We start from the raw sequence: 15,646 nt of genomic DNA, 5'->3' as shown, positions 1-15,646 counted from the left end.
GTATCTTGTAGCAAAGCCCTAACTTTTTTCGTGAAAGCCCGTTTCAGTCAATAAGTCTTAAAAACAGGTGTAAAGATATTGACAATAAGCTACGCAAACCCACCAAGACATGGAATCGTTTAAATCAAGTATCATTACATCTTCCTTTCTTAAAGAGAAGTAAGGCAGTACTTATAAGCTTACATATTATATATATATATATATATATATATATATATATATATATATATATATATATATCTATATATATCTATATCTATATATGTATATCTATATCTGTCTCTCTCTCTCTTTATATATATATATATATATATATATATATATATATATCTAAATCCCCGCAAAGTACTGCTTTTAAATTTTTATGAAGAAGAAAAGCTTTTTAAATTGAGGGAAAATATCCCAATAGCAATTTGTTAAGGATCTGTTTTTTTGTGAAGCAGCCTTAACACAGCTTTTCCGCTGTTTTATAAACGAACGCCATATAAGGTCTTCCTTTTTCCTTGCTTCGCCAAGGAAAGAGCCTTTTTATTAAATCCAAGGGTTCTTCGCTTTTTTTTTTTGTTTGTTTATTTATTACGATTGTTATAGTTCTGTTTGTATACGACGTTGTCAGTTCAGCACTCAGGTTGTAATATGACCAAGCTGTGCAAGCTTACTGTTAAGAATGCAACGTATAGTTGTACATGAGAAAAGCAATCTTGCCTCAAATCAATGGCAACCTTTTGTAGGTCTATGAACTTATAATAAATAAACGAACCACACGCCGTGGCGCAATTTTAGGGGCTTCGCCTCTAGCGCTGACGTCCGAGGTTCGATTCCCGTATTGGAGTGAAGTGAGTGGGTGGTTACCTACCAGGTAACGCTTATGGTTGGCCAGCAAGTCAGGTAACATCAGCCACGGTGCCTTCAGTTGTGAGAAGCAGATCATAGAATGGATGAAAATAGTTTACTGTCAAATAATGCAAAGAGTACGCGACACCTGTTTCCCCCTTATTCTTGGCTCATCAGGCGTACACACTCATTGCACTCGCTTACGGTAATCGAACGTCAGACGTCAGCGCTAGAGGGGCTTCGCAGCGGTGAAGTATTGCTTTTAAATTTTAATTAAGAAGAAAAGAAAACCTTTTTAAATTAAGTCTTAAAAAGAGGTGTAAAGATATTGACAATAAGCTACGCAAACCCACCAAGACATGCAATCGTTTAAATCAAGGTGCAAGTCGAAAAACACCATCCCATAATATTAGTTAACGATTAACACATTTGTATATGTATTGTAAGCATACAATACAACTGATAATATGTTGCGCTTATTTATCTGGTGTACTGACATTTTTGCGCGTTTAACGGCTGAAATCTAATGTGGTTTGTGCCCTTCAGAATGAAAAGAGTTTGCATTTACCTTTTTAATAAAAGGCGAGCTTTTAAGCCTGAGAAATCACCCCGTAAATGCACACGTTTAATTGCACATGTGTTAATATGTATGCTTACACAGTATTAAAAGACACTCAACAAGTACACAGTATTAAAAGACAGTCAACAATTAACGTCATTTACCTTCGTTCCCGCCTCCTCCATTAGAGTATATGGACAAAAAACAGGTTCCAGTTATGACCATTACACGTAGAATTTCGAAATGAAACCTGCCTAACTTTTGTAAGTAAGCTGTAAGGAATGAGCCTGCCAAATTTCAGCCTTCTACCTACACGGGAAGTTGGAGAATTAGTGATGAGTGAGTCAGTCAAACAGGTTCCAGTTATGACCATTACGCGTAGAATTTCGAAATAAAACCTGCCTAACTTTTGTAAGTAAGCTGTAAGGAATGAGCCTGCCAAATTTCAGCCTTCTACCTACACGGGAAGTTGGAGAATTAGTGATGAGTGAGTCAGTCAAACAGGTTCCAGTTATGACCATTACGCGTAGAATTTCGAAATAAAACCTGCCTAACTTTTGTAAGTAAGCTGTAAGGAATGAGCCTGCCAAATTTCAGACTTCTACCTACACGGGAAGTTGGAGAATTAGTGATGAGTCAGTCAGTCAGTCAGTGAGGGCTTTGCCTTTTATTAGTATAAATAAATTAAAAGTCATCCTATTACCAATGATATCCCTAAATATTTACAGTGCTCCAGGAATTCTACAATTCTAAGGAGAGGAGGTGAACATCTAAAATATATGGACACACCTTTACTCTTTGGACATTTAGCTGAAACAAGGACCAATCACACCACTGAAATTGCAAATACAAAATTTAAGGTGTGTCTGTCCTTATGTGAACTAATGGAGACATTTGTCTACAAAACAACCAAAAATGGAAAGACAGATGTCAGCCTTGCAGTGATCCAATTACAGTACTGAAATAGTTAGACTTACTCTTTGTATTAAATATGCTGGGGAATCAATAAGCAGCAATGTTACATGAATGTTTGATTCTTCCAAGTTCTCGTACAGTAGATTCAGAAGCATAGCTGTGGTGTTTACCTACCCCTTCTTGCTCTATGTGCAGATTGGTAGGGGTCAGATAAGGCCAATGTTTTGTTCAGATGCTCTCTCTTAATCAACTTCACAAAGGATTTCATGATATAAAAAGTTAAGGTCACTAGCCTGAAGTCATTCAAGGCTTTTGGATGTGCAATGTTGGCTTTTAGAATAATATTTGAATGTTTCCAGAGTTTAGACAACTGTCACAACTGCAAAGTCACCTGAAATAAAGAATGGAATATTGGGCAGAGTTATTCTGTCCAGTTCAGATTTTTTGTTTTTATTTTAGTTGGCTAAAAATCTTTTTGACATGATTTTGATCATGTCAGAAGAAAAGGGCTTATTCTTCACTCTGTTTTTATGTTAAATAGTTTCCAAAGCAAAATCATGCACTTTAAACATTAAATACAATTAACTGAATTTTTGAGCCAACTGCTAGATAGTTTTAACCCCTGCCAATTCCATTCTAAATGATTATTTACTTTGAATGACAGTCATTATCATCATGTTATTTCTTCTTATACTTTATCTTTGCCAATTTGATTGTATGGTTCACCTCTTTGCACAATTCTTTCTCTTCAGTTACAGTTCCATGTTAAAATGTCCTGCTTCTTCTGCTTTGTAGCTATTTTACTTTTTGGCAATTCAAAGCCTGTTGTTTAGATACATTTTGACTCATTAAAATGTGATTATGAGGTTCTTAGAAAATGTTGTTTTGCTGCTTATGCTATCTTCCTGCTCATCAGTATCACTACAGGATTCTTTCAACATGGCCCACTAAATACATTCAAACCAGCCATGCAGGCACTTAAACTCCTCATTTCAGATTTTGATTTGTTTATTTGCTGGCTTTTCTCTTTTAAAGACATTTACATGCAAAATGAGGAGAATATACTGTAGTTGTGATCTGATGAACTCTAGACTCAGAAATGATTTTAACGTCCCTGTAAAACAGAAGGGGGAATGACATACAGTACTGATTAAAATTTTGCAGTCTTCTGGTTAATGAACAATGGTTAAGATTTCTCAAAATAAAAGTTGGAGGAGACAGTGATTCAAACCTCTGTAACACCATGGAAAGGCTGTCAGCTGTTTCTCTTGCCACTACCCTCAGATGAATATAGACAATAACAATAAAGATTTGTGGAAACTCTCTCAGTAGATACTTTTCACGATATCAGTTTGCTGTTATTGGATGTAAGGCATGCAAGATACAATTTGTAGGTCAGTGTTTTAATAGAAAGTCATGCATTGAAAGTTGCTGGTTGTAAATCATTTTTACTATGATGTCAAATAATAACACCTCAACAATAAATTAAAAATAAATAAAAACAATTTAATGAATAACTGAATTACTGTTTCTTCCTTTATAGTCATAATGATGCCAAAAATGCATCATATACTGTAAACCTGGGTAAAATGGATAAAAAGGGCATCTACAATGTATACGTATTTTTATAACTATATTTAGATGTTGCTTTTCTCTTTTGCCATTTTTCACATTGTCTTGCATTTAGGTAAAGTAAAAGTACGATATGGCTATAAATATACTGTAAATATCGATATACTCAGTGGATTCAAAAAGTACTCAGACCGCTTCACTTTCTGCACACTTTCTTGTGTTATTATTACTTTATTTTGAAAACATGTACACACACGTATACACATATATATACTGTACATACTGTATATACACACATATGCTGAACATACATATATATGTTACAAAAAGACTGAATTTGGCCATGCGATTTATCATGTTTTCTATAATTAATGATTTAAAACGATAGAATGACTAATACAAGATTGAATGAAAAAAATGTTCCTTGTTTTTTGTATTTTGCTCCCAAACACTTAAAGACAAAATACATTCATGTTTATATGTAAATAAAAATCCCTTGGTGAATGGTTGGTTATCAATTTGCAAAGCAGTGTGACTCCGAATCAGTATATCCTAAAAAAAAAATTAAGTCTTTAATATAACAAGATATGTTCCACTAGTAAAACATTTGGCACAACTTTATCCCACACAAAATGTCCATTTGGATTAATAGATTGTTAAGAAAATGTCTACAAATAAGAACAACATAATAAATAACTATCTTCTAAGCTTCATTTTTCAGTTTAAAAAGCAATATCCCTCACCTTATATATATATATTAAAATGTTTCAAAGTCAGTGTGGACAATTTTCCATTTTACTTGAAATACTGCACACTAGCATCTTTCACTTAATTATGCTTTTGCAATGTCATGAAAAAAGCATCATTTATGTTTAGTGTAATCATCTCTATCAGCAGTAGTCTAAATAAAGCCTGTTTGACTTTATTTATTTGCTAAGTTCCTGCTGAGTCTGTAAAGTTGACGTGTTAAAAAAAAGTAGTATCTTAAATAATAAGGAAGAAAACACACCAGGCAGAGTTAAATAATTTATGAATTATTGATAGATACAAATTTTAGTTTCTTCAGGTGTCATTTTTATTTACATATATAGTAATGTAAGCAGAATATAGTCCAAATATTTGATTTACATGTATTCTTTTTTTAAAGTTATTACTTTTAAAAAACATGATTTTTTCAAGACAAACCTGCCATCAATGTTATAAATTTGTTTTAAGATTTTCCTCTATTTACTTGCAAACTGTTTATTATCAGGCTCTTGATGGTGGCACAAAAACTAAAATTAACGAGGACCTTTTGTTATAAATGCATTGTTAATTATACAAGCATGTGTTGTTTCTAGTTTTCAATTCAATTTAATGTCCAACTTAGAAAATCTTTAAAGAAGAAAGTATATTTTTGAAAGGAATAAAGAGCACAAAGGGAATGCTTTGTGGTAAAGCTTTACAAACAAGAAATCCATTTATTACACCTGGTAATTCATGTCACATTATTCTAAATATTTAAATTTAATCATTCTTTTTTACCATCCTTCAGAATAAGTTCAGAAATGAGGCTTTTATCTAGTACAAATGATAAATTACTTGAAGGCAGGAACTAGCCTAATAATAAGGTAATGTTAGAAATGAAAGCACAGGGTTCCTCGGTGACCCAATTTAGAAAATCCATTACATAGGTTAAGACCATTTTCAAACAATCCCTTCTTAGCCACAAGATGAGGTATTGAAGCAACTTACACACAGGGGAGAAAAAACAGAACCAGCCAAGTTTTGAACTATACTATGCTATGTCACTGAGATTAAAACATTTGTGGGTAGCCTAATGACAAATGGTTCAATGTAGAGTGGTAAACATTTAACATTACTGCGTTCCAAATGTCAAAAGCCAGATACTGTACAACTCACTCAAAATCTAGTCTTAAAAAGGCTTTTGATACTGATAAGTGCGTCATAATTAGGGAATGCCTATGAAGCGTGAAGATGTATTAGGAACAGTCAAAGGAGAAAACTTTGGCTACAGCCAGTGTTACCATTGGTCTCCTCACAAAAAGTTTTAACAGACTTCAAAATGGCTAGAATTCTAGTACAAGTACATACCAAAAACCAGTGACTAGAAAAGAGCAGGGGATTCACTTAAACATGAAGAAAAAGGAACATTTGCCTAACTTGAAACTAGCTTGCAATTTAAAATACAGCATGGTTCTGTGACATTGATACTTCATATGATAAATTGGAACGAAACCAAGAAAACATGTAATGTAAAGATGGTTCACCAGTATTTTTTTCCTACAAAGCTGAACAAGTCATATGCAAAACAAAACATTTTACATCTGCCATCTATCAGCAAAACACAAAGCATCACTCAACAGCGGCAGAGTAATGAAAGGAACAATGACAGTGGACAATGCATTTGCATTCAACAACAATAAAACCAAAGAAGAAATAATATTGACAAAACACATCATGTAACTTAATGCAATGTAGTTATGAGGGAAATGGATTTGAAATCTTTAGTCCAGTATGGCAGTGTCATAAAAACTAATATTTCAGTGAAGTCTATGATACCAGCTAACCAAACCTGAATACTTTTTTCTTTAACACTTAAAAAGAAAATGTAATATAGCCTTCTACTAAAATTAAACTACTTCACTTAGGAAAGGCACATTTCCATCAACAAGATGCTTTCCAAACCTAATTTAGGGCATATAGATTATGTGTGGTCATAAAAGCAAGCTGATTTACTGTATAATTTGCTGAAACAATTTAGATTTCCATACTGTTCACAGTTTTTCTACATTATCCACCAGTAACTAATAGAAGGTAAGACTTTCACCAACTTTCATAGAGGAAAAATTATCATAAGGATTTAAATCTTAATTACAGCAAGTGTATTCCCTTAATTAAATAGTTTGTCAAACATCATTATGCTGTCTTTGTTCATCTAATCCTCAGTGATCAAGTGAGATGGTTAAACTGATGTTTGAAAAAAGACACTGCAGCGAAAAAGACTCTTCTCTTTTAATGATCAATTTTTTATTCAGTGGTAATAATCACAAAATCATAATGCAAGCAATCAGAAAAGTTCTCCTATAAATGATATCCCATGTGTCAAAACCATCCTGGTGTGGCTTAACATACCATAGCAATCTAACCTCAGAGAAACTCTCTAAAAAGAATAATAACGGCACACTCTTTGCAAATTTTATTTTATTTTTCAAGCATTCAGAGAATCTCAGAAGAAAGGTTACAAGAGGACATTTCACACATGGGGTCATGCACTGTACATGCAATACCACAAGGAAAATGGTACTACAAAGAGAAGAATGGACACTAATTGACCCATTTTCCACTCCAGCCAGTCAATATGGATAACCCAGAAGTATATAACAATGTGCAAAGATTAAGACACGCAGTTAACCTGCCATGTACAATAAGTCTTTGAGATGTGGTGGAATTAAAGGGAAACTCTGACTTGCAGAGTATATAGAAAAATTAGACAGTCTAACTGCATTAATAGCTTTGGGGTGAAGGAAAAGCTAAAGGTTCCATTTGTGTAAAGCTTTTCAATACTACAAAAGACGCAGCAAGCTCTACTAGCCTTAAATAATGATATTACTTTGTTTGTTTCCAGTTTCTCTGGTGCTAACATTTATTACAGCCTTCCACTTTACTGCAAAAATGTGCATTTATTTAAAAGCTACAGCATAAAGCAACATATCAAAATAACAGTTAATAACAACAACATTTATTTATATAGCACATTTTCATACAAATGATATAGCTCAATGTACTTTACAAGATGAAGAAAAAAAAAGACAAAATCCATATTACTACCGAGAATGGAATGCACGGACGCAGGTACACGGCGATGGGACCAGGAGACATAGTGCGCAGGCGCCTACAGCGCGCATCTCATAAACTGCAAGCGAAGTCTGATTCACCACGAACGAAGGAGTCACGGCTCAAAAACAAAAGAGCTCAACTAACATAAATAAGACATGAAGCAACAACGTGCCCATAGCTAACGACTAACGACACAGCCACACAGAAAAGAGGATTCTACACTGCACCCCAGAGTCAAACGGAAGACACTACGGAGACCGCAAAGGTCCACAAAGATAGTACGGAAGGTGCGAGAAAGTACGAAAGGCGCAGGCGCCTACAACGAGCTTCTGAACTAAACGTCCACACTACACAGCATGGTCCGGGTAATAAGAATAAACGAACTCTCCATATTAGACGTACGGCATCCTCACACGTCCAAACCATATAGCATATGTGGATCACATTACAGTGATGCATTATTAACAGTACAACCACAGAAAATGCTCCGTATTAACAGTAAGTGCAATTATCCATATTACTAATGGTAGACAACGGATAACTAATGGAGTCATGGTCACAGCTCCAAAACAATCCAGCTCAACTAACGGAGCTACAAAAATGAGCCCGCATGGATACGTAGGCGCCTACAGCGCGCGTCTGAAACCGAGGAAGCAAAACTGTCTCGGCTCCAAAACCAAACAGCTCGACTAACGGAGCTACAAAAGTGAGCCTGCATGGACAAATATAATGAACATGGACGCCTACAACGCGCATCTGAAACTGCGGTAGCAAAGCAGGCACGGGTTCAAAACGAAAGACCACAACTGACAGAGATACAAAAACGAGCCCGCCTAGATAAAATCATGGAGTCACGGTCACGGCTCCAAAACGATTCAGCTCAACTAACGGAACTACAAAAAGGAGCCCGCATGGATACGTAGGCGCCTACAATGTGCGTCTGAAACCGCAGAAGCAAAACTGTCTCGGCTCCAAAACCAAACAGCTCGACTAACGGAACTACAAAAGCGAGCCTGCAATGACAAATACAATGAACACAAACACCTACAACGCGCATCTGAAACTGCGGAAGCAAAGCAGGCACAGGTTCAAAACGAAACACCACAACTGACGGAGATACAAAAACGAGCCCGCCTAGATAAAATCATGGAGTCACGGTCACGGCTCCAAAACGATCCAGCTCAACTAATGGAGCTAAAAAAACGAGCCCGCATGGATACGTAGGCGACTGCAGAAGCATAACTGTCTCGGCTCCAAAACCAAACAGCTCAACTAACGGAGCTACAAAAGCGAGCCCGCATGGACAAATACAATGAACATAGACACCTACAACGCGCATCTGAAACTGCGGAAGCAAAGCAGGCACGGGTTCAAAATGAAACACCACAACTGACGGAGATACAAAAACGAGCCCGCCTAGATAAAATCATGGAGTCACGGTCACGGCTCCAAAACGATCCAGCTCAACTAATGGAGCTAAAAAAACGAGCCCGCATGGATACGTAGGCGACTGCAGAAGCAAAACTGTCTCGGCTCCAAAACCAAACAGCTCAACTAACGGAGCTACAAAAGCGAGCCCGCATGGACAAATACAATGAACATAGACACCTACAACGCGCATCTGAAACTGCGGAAGCAAAGCAGGCACGGGTTCAAAATGAAACACCACAACTGACGGAGATACAAAAACGAGCCCGCCTAGATAAAATCATGGAGTCACGGTCACGGCTCCAAAACGATCCAGCTCAACTAATGGAGCTAAAAAAACGAGCCCGCATGGATACGTAGGCGACTGCAGAAGCAAAACTGTCTCGGCTCCAAAACCAAACAGCTCAACTAACGGAGCTACAAAAGCGAGCCCGCATGGACAAATACAATGAACATAGACACCTACAACGCGCATCTGAAACTGCGGAAGCAAAGCAGGCACGGGTTCAAAATGAAACACCACAACTGACGGAGATACAAAAACGAGCCCGCCTAGATAAAATCAATGAACGCAAGCGCCTACAACGCACGTCTGCAAAGCAGGCGTTATGGACTGCATTAGATCCTACAATAGTTCATTTGCTTTTGCATCTACCGGGGTAAATATCTGGCCACCAGCTGGCAATGGCCCATACTGCTTTCGCGTATGTGGACAAATACTACATCGGATTGGAACAGTGCACCCTGAACCACATCACGAACGCAAATATGCACAAATCTACGTGTTAGATCCAGATGACGCAATCTATCAACGAATGAACCTCTGACGGAGCTACAAAAACGAGCCCGCATGGATATGTAGGCGCCTACAACACGCGTCTGAAACCGCAGAAGCAAAACTGTCTCGGCTCCAAAACCAAACAGCTCGGCTAACGGAGCTACAAAAGCGAGTCAGCATGGACAAATACAATGAACATGGACGGCTACAACGCGCATCTGAAACTGCGGAAGCAAAGCAGGCACGGGTTCAAAATGAAACACCACAACTGACGGAGATACAAAAACGAGCCCGCCTAGATAAAATCAATGAACGCAAGCGCCTACAACGCACGTCTGCAAAGCAGGCGTTATGGACTGCATTAGATCCTACAATAGTTCATTTGCTTTTGCATCTACCGGGGTAAATATCTGGCCACCAGCTGGCAATGGCCCATACTGCTTTCGCGTATGTGGACAAATACTACATCGGATTGGAACAGTGCACCCTGAACCACATCACGAACGCAAATATGCACAAATCTACGTGTTAGATCCAGATGACGCAATCTATCAACGAATGAACCTCTGACGGAGCTACAAAAACGAGCCTGCATGGATATGTAGGCGCCTACAACACGCGTCTGAAACCGCAGAAGCAAAACTGTCTCGGCTCCAAAACCAAACAGCTCGGCTAACGGAGCTACAAAAGCGAGCCAGCATGGACAAATACAATGAACATGGACGGCTACAACGCGCATCTGAAACTGCGGAAGCAAAGCAGGCACGGGTTCAAAACGAAAGACCACAACTGACGGAGATACAAAAACGAGCCCGCCATTCAAGGACAACACACCATCTTTACTACAAATGTTGTGTATAAAGAAATATTCCAATATATCTTTCTAATGTGCCATGCTATGGGTTCTTTACTTCCTTTGTTCGTCATCTACACCTTTACACTCCAATATATCTCATACATACAACAATGTATTTCGGGTTACCCAACACCAGAGGTTGGCGAGCGAAGCCCCCCTAGTAAATAAGAAAATAGAATTAGGGAACACTAATTAACATAGAATAAAAGTAAGGTCAAATGGCCAGGGAGGACAGAAAAAAAAAAAAAAAAAAAAAACTCCAGACGGCCGGGGAAAAAAAAAAAAAAACTGCAGGGGTTCAGAGGCCACAAGACCACCCAGCCCCCTCTAGGCATTCTACCTAACATAAATGACCTCAATCAGTCCTCATTGTATTCAGGGTTCACATGGAAGAACTTGAAGATGACATGACACATCTCAGTAAAGAAAGCTCTTAAATCAAGTAAAACAATGCCATCTTTGTTTTATACAAGTATTCAACCAATTTAATCTACGAACTTTGTATGTGAAGATACTGTATATGCTTTCTACAAGTTCCTTGTGCTTTACAGACAATAACTTTAAATGATGCACTTTTTCTAGGCACTAATTTCAAACAAAACAGCATCTTTTTCTAAAGTGAAAATATACTACATGACAGTCAAATATATGCAAATTTAAATTTGCTTACAAAATTAAATGTAAAGACACCACATCTCCATTAACCTCACCCTTGCATGTATTAGTTTTTACAGCTAGTTTGTTGAAAATATTTTTTGTCATAAGAGAAACAGTAGATCTCCAAATGGGAAGAATCCCTGAAGAGTGTGTATGACTGGAGTTATCATTAGTACCTCTCTTTTACATCCAGTTTAAGTGATCAGAAAATGAGACACAACTCAAAACCAGTAGATCTGAAGTGATCTATCCAAGTCACGTTGACCAGGACATAATTATATAAACAACAGTCTTAATCTTGTTGAAAAATGAACTATTACAAAGGTCTGTTTTTTCTTACAAAAACATTCACCCACTCTCACCTTAAGGAATAAAAACAGATCAAGAAAAAACAATTCAGAAAAATTGCTCTTTGATTGAAGGTACCATCAATACAACTGACAAGGTAGTATGCGTCATGAGAGCATTTTCTTTTTTTTAATTCTATAGCTCATTGCCTTCGATACAAATTATGCCAACCATATTTCCTTTTTAACCAGTGATAGAATTTTATCCAAATTCTCTTTAGTTAACACAACAAGATTTGTTTAAACAAAGATTAAGTGTGTTCTGGGGAAAATGCTGATAAACCATGCACCAAAAAAAAAAAAACAGGATTATTGCTGAATCTATGTGCTTGGGCACTATTTATCCAAATTAGAAACTGATTTGAGACTGAAATAAACTAAAACTATGTCTAGTTTTTTCTGCTAAAGTTATCTTGTGTGCATTTGAAATTGATTCTACAATTTGGTAGAGTTGCACTGAATATAAGAGTAGTACTGGGAAAATGAGATTAGATTTAATAACATCCAATATAGTTCTTTCACTAACAGAAATGCTTCAAGGACAAGGATTTTCTGAAACAAACACAGCATGTAGCAACTAAGGGTTAAAAAAAGAAAATCCCAATAGTGGAATATCAGTTATACAACATAATGAGGTGATTGGTTTTCTGATTGCATTAACTATACCATGGGAGTATTTTCTTCAATCACTCTCACATTCCAAAAATTAAAATCGGAATAAGAAGTTACCCATGCATAATGATGCATAAAGTCAATTCACATAGGAACACATCTTAACTACAGAAATAAATAAAAATAACTGATCAACTGCAAGCAGATTACACAGACTTGTGTAGTATTTTATAACCATATTTTTCATAAATAATTTTATATAAAGAGCAATTGACAATAAGACATTGACTTTCTTCATATCAGGCTTTTTAATTGTATGTGCCACTCTAAAATTTGGAGTTGTTCAAAGATTATCTTCATCTCAAAATTAAAGAAAATGACAAAGGAACTGATAATAAATTTGTTTCACTCTACTTATGGCACTTCTAAAGTTATAAGGAGTAGTGCTGATTTGTGAAATTCACCAAATTATTTCTAGTAGCAAATATGTTGTAATTGGTGGCGATGTTTGTTTATTTTCCTGTAAATCTGCTTTGCAGCCAGTTTAGAAGAATAACTTTTTCCCTCAATGACTCATGATGTTTTCTAATTCCAGCATGACCTCACAGAGATGTAGCAGTCACTCATAGAACCTTGCTGAGCTGCTTCAGGTATGTGTGATTGCACAACCTAATTAGTACACCAGCCTTCCACTGTGCATGTGTTTAAAAAAACAAAAACAAAACCAAAAACAAAGGCTTGCAGTATTTTCATTTTTGGGGTAAATTAGCTGTCCATAATGGGAACATTAGGAGTACTTCTACCAGATACATAATACTGATCCCTGTAAGATAGCAATGCAGAGCTAGATGGCTAAATTGTATGCATAATTATCCATGTGCTGGGCCTTGAAGGAGCCCTTCCTCCAGAAAGAAAACATCTCTGAACCTGTTAAATAATGATAATAATGAAAGACTTGTTACTGTTTACAGGGTGTTTCTATCTTCTTCTTGGAAGAAAATACTGCAATCATCTACATCTAGCGATTAGAAACAAGGAAGATGTTTCTGCTACGCCTAGAGCTGCCACTTTAAACAAGCCAACGAGACAGTCTCATCCTGCCCCTTTGTGACATGCCTAATGTGACCCCTGTGATCGCAATGATATATATACCATTGCATTGGGGTCACAGGCTTGGAGCTTAGCAACTCAGCCCTGTGAGGGCCTGTGGCCACCACCAGGAGGCGCCGGGACTATTCCAGATCCCTGGACTGCAGCACTTCCATCACACCAGGAAGTGCAGCCGGAAGATTGTCAGGGGGGACCTGGAGTGCTTCTAGGTGCAATATAAAAGAGGCCGCCTCATTCCATTCAGGGAGCCGGAGTCGGGAGTTAGAGCACAGAGGTTGCGGGAGAGGAATGGAGGCGGCAAAAGAAGAAAAGACGAAGAAGAAGAAGACAGAGAAAGAAAGAACTGAGTTTAATTGTGGCTGACTGGTGCACTGTGTGCGGTGCTGTAAAAAGGCTTTGGAAGAATAAAACGTGTGCTTTTGGGACGTGTCTCAGAGTCAGTCTGTGTCCGAGCTGATCTTTCACAATATATATATTTGTTTAACTTATTTCTAGTTTTTGGCCATTTGCATATTTTGTTTGTAATTTGCACTGCTGCCTCACAGCTCAATCATATTTCATTTTTGTCCAAAATAATTACTCCAGCATAGTTGGCAGATGCTTCCCTAGGGGACAAAACAAAAAAAAAACAAAAATCGCATCACTATAAGCCACTCAAAACTAGTTCAGTTGCTCCTCTGAAATACTTCTATGTATTCGAACATTTCTATGATTTCACAGTAATATTGACATTGGCCTGAGTGTCAACCTGATGTCCTACCAACATCAATGTACAGTCATATGAAAAAGTTTGGGAACCCCTCTTAATTCTTTGGATTTTTGTTTATCATTGGCTGAGCTTTCAAAGTAGCAACTTCCTTTTAATATATGACAAGCCTTATGGAAATAGTAGTATTTCAGCAGTGACATTAAATTTATTGGATTAACAGAAAATATGCAATATGCATCATAACAAAATTAGACAGGTGCATACATTTGGGCACCCCAACAGAGATATTACATCAATACTTAGTTGAGCCTCCGTTTGCAAATATAACAGCCTCTAAACGACTCCTATAGCCTTTGAGGAGTGACTGGATTCTGGATGGAGGTATTTTTGACCATTCTTCTATACAAAATCTCTCCAGTTCAGTTAAATTTGATGGCTGCCAAGCATGGACACCCTGCTTCAAATCATCCCACAGATTTTCGATGATATTCAAGTCAGGGGACTGTAACGGCCATTCCAGAACATTGTACTTCTCCCTCTGCATGAATGTCTTTGTAGATTTTGAATTGTGTTTTGGGTTATTGCCTTGTTAGAATATCCAACCCCTGCGTAACTTCAACTTTGTGACTGATGCTTGAACATCATCCTGAAGAATTTGTTGATATTGGGTTGAATTCATATGACCCTCGACTTTAACAAGGGCCCCAGTTCCTGAACTAGCCCAACAGCATGATGGAACCTCCACCAAATTTGACAGTAGGTAGCAGGTGTTTTTCTTCCGCCATGCAAAGAACTTTTTGTTATGACAAAATAACTCAATTTTTGTCTCATCAGTCCAAAGCACTTTGTTCCAAAATGAATCTAGCTTGTCTAAATGAGCATTTGCATACAACAAGCGACTCTGTTTGTGGCGTGAGTGCAGGGCTTCTTTCTCATCACCCTGCCATACAGATGTTCTTTGTGCAAATTGAGCTGAATTGTAGAACGATGTACAGATACACCATCTGCAGCAAGATGTTCTTGCAGGTCTTTGGAGGTGATCTGTGGGTTGTCTGTAACCATTCTCACAATCCTGCGCATATGAAGCTCCTGTATTTTTCTTGGCCTGCCAGACCTGGGTTTAACAGCAACTGTGCCTGTGGCCTTCTATTTCCTGATTACATTCCTTACAGTTGAAACTGACAGTTTAAACCTCTGAGATAGCTTTTTGTAGCCTTCCCCTAAAGCATGATATTGAACAATCTTTGTTTTCAGATCTTTTGAGAGGATCCCATGCTGTCACTCTTCAGAGGAGAGTCAAAGAGAAGCACAACTTGCAATTGACCACCTTAAATACCTTTTCTCATAATTGAACACACCTGTCTATGAAGTTCAGGGCTTAACAAGCTAATCCAACCAATCTGGTGTTGCAAGTAATCAGTATTGAACA

The 15,646-nt window shown here is 37.4% G+C and overlaps 1 protein-coding gene across 1 annotated transcript in view; it reads right to left on the bottom strand.

Annotated features, from left to right (window-relative positions):
- mast4 (microtubule associated serine/threonine kinase family member 4) overlaps positions 1-15,646 on the bottom strand; it is a 491,113-nt gene that overhangs the window by 86,208 nt on the left and 389,259 nt on the right. The gene's annotated exons all lie outside the window — the stretch shown is intronic.

This window comes from Erpetoichthys calabaricus, chromosome 7, assembly GCF_900747795.2.
Source record: "Erpetoichthys calabaricus chromosome 7, fErpCal1.3, whole genome shotgun sequence".
Lineage (NCBI taxonomy): Eukaryota > Metazoa > Chordata > Cladistia > Polypteriformes > Polypteridae > Erpetoichthys > Erpetoichthys calabaricus.
The sequence above is the reverse complement of the archived record's forward strand: the minus strand, read 5'-3'. Positions and strand labels throughout refer to the sequence as shown.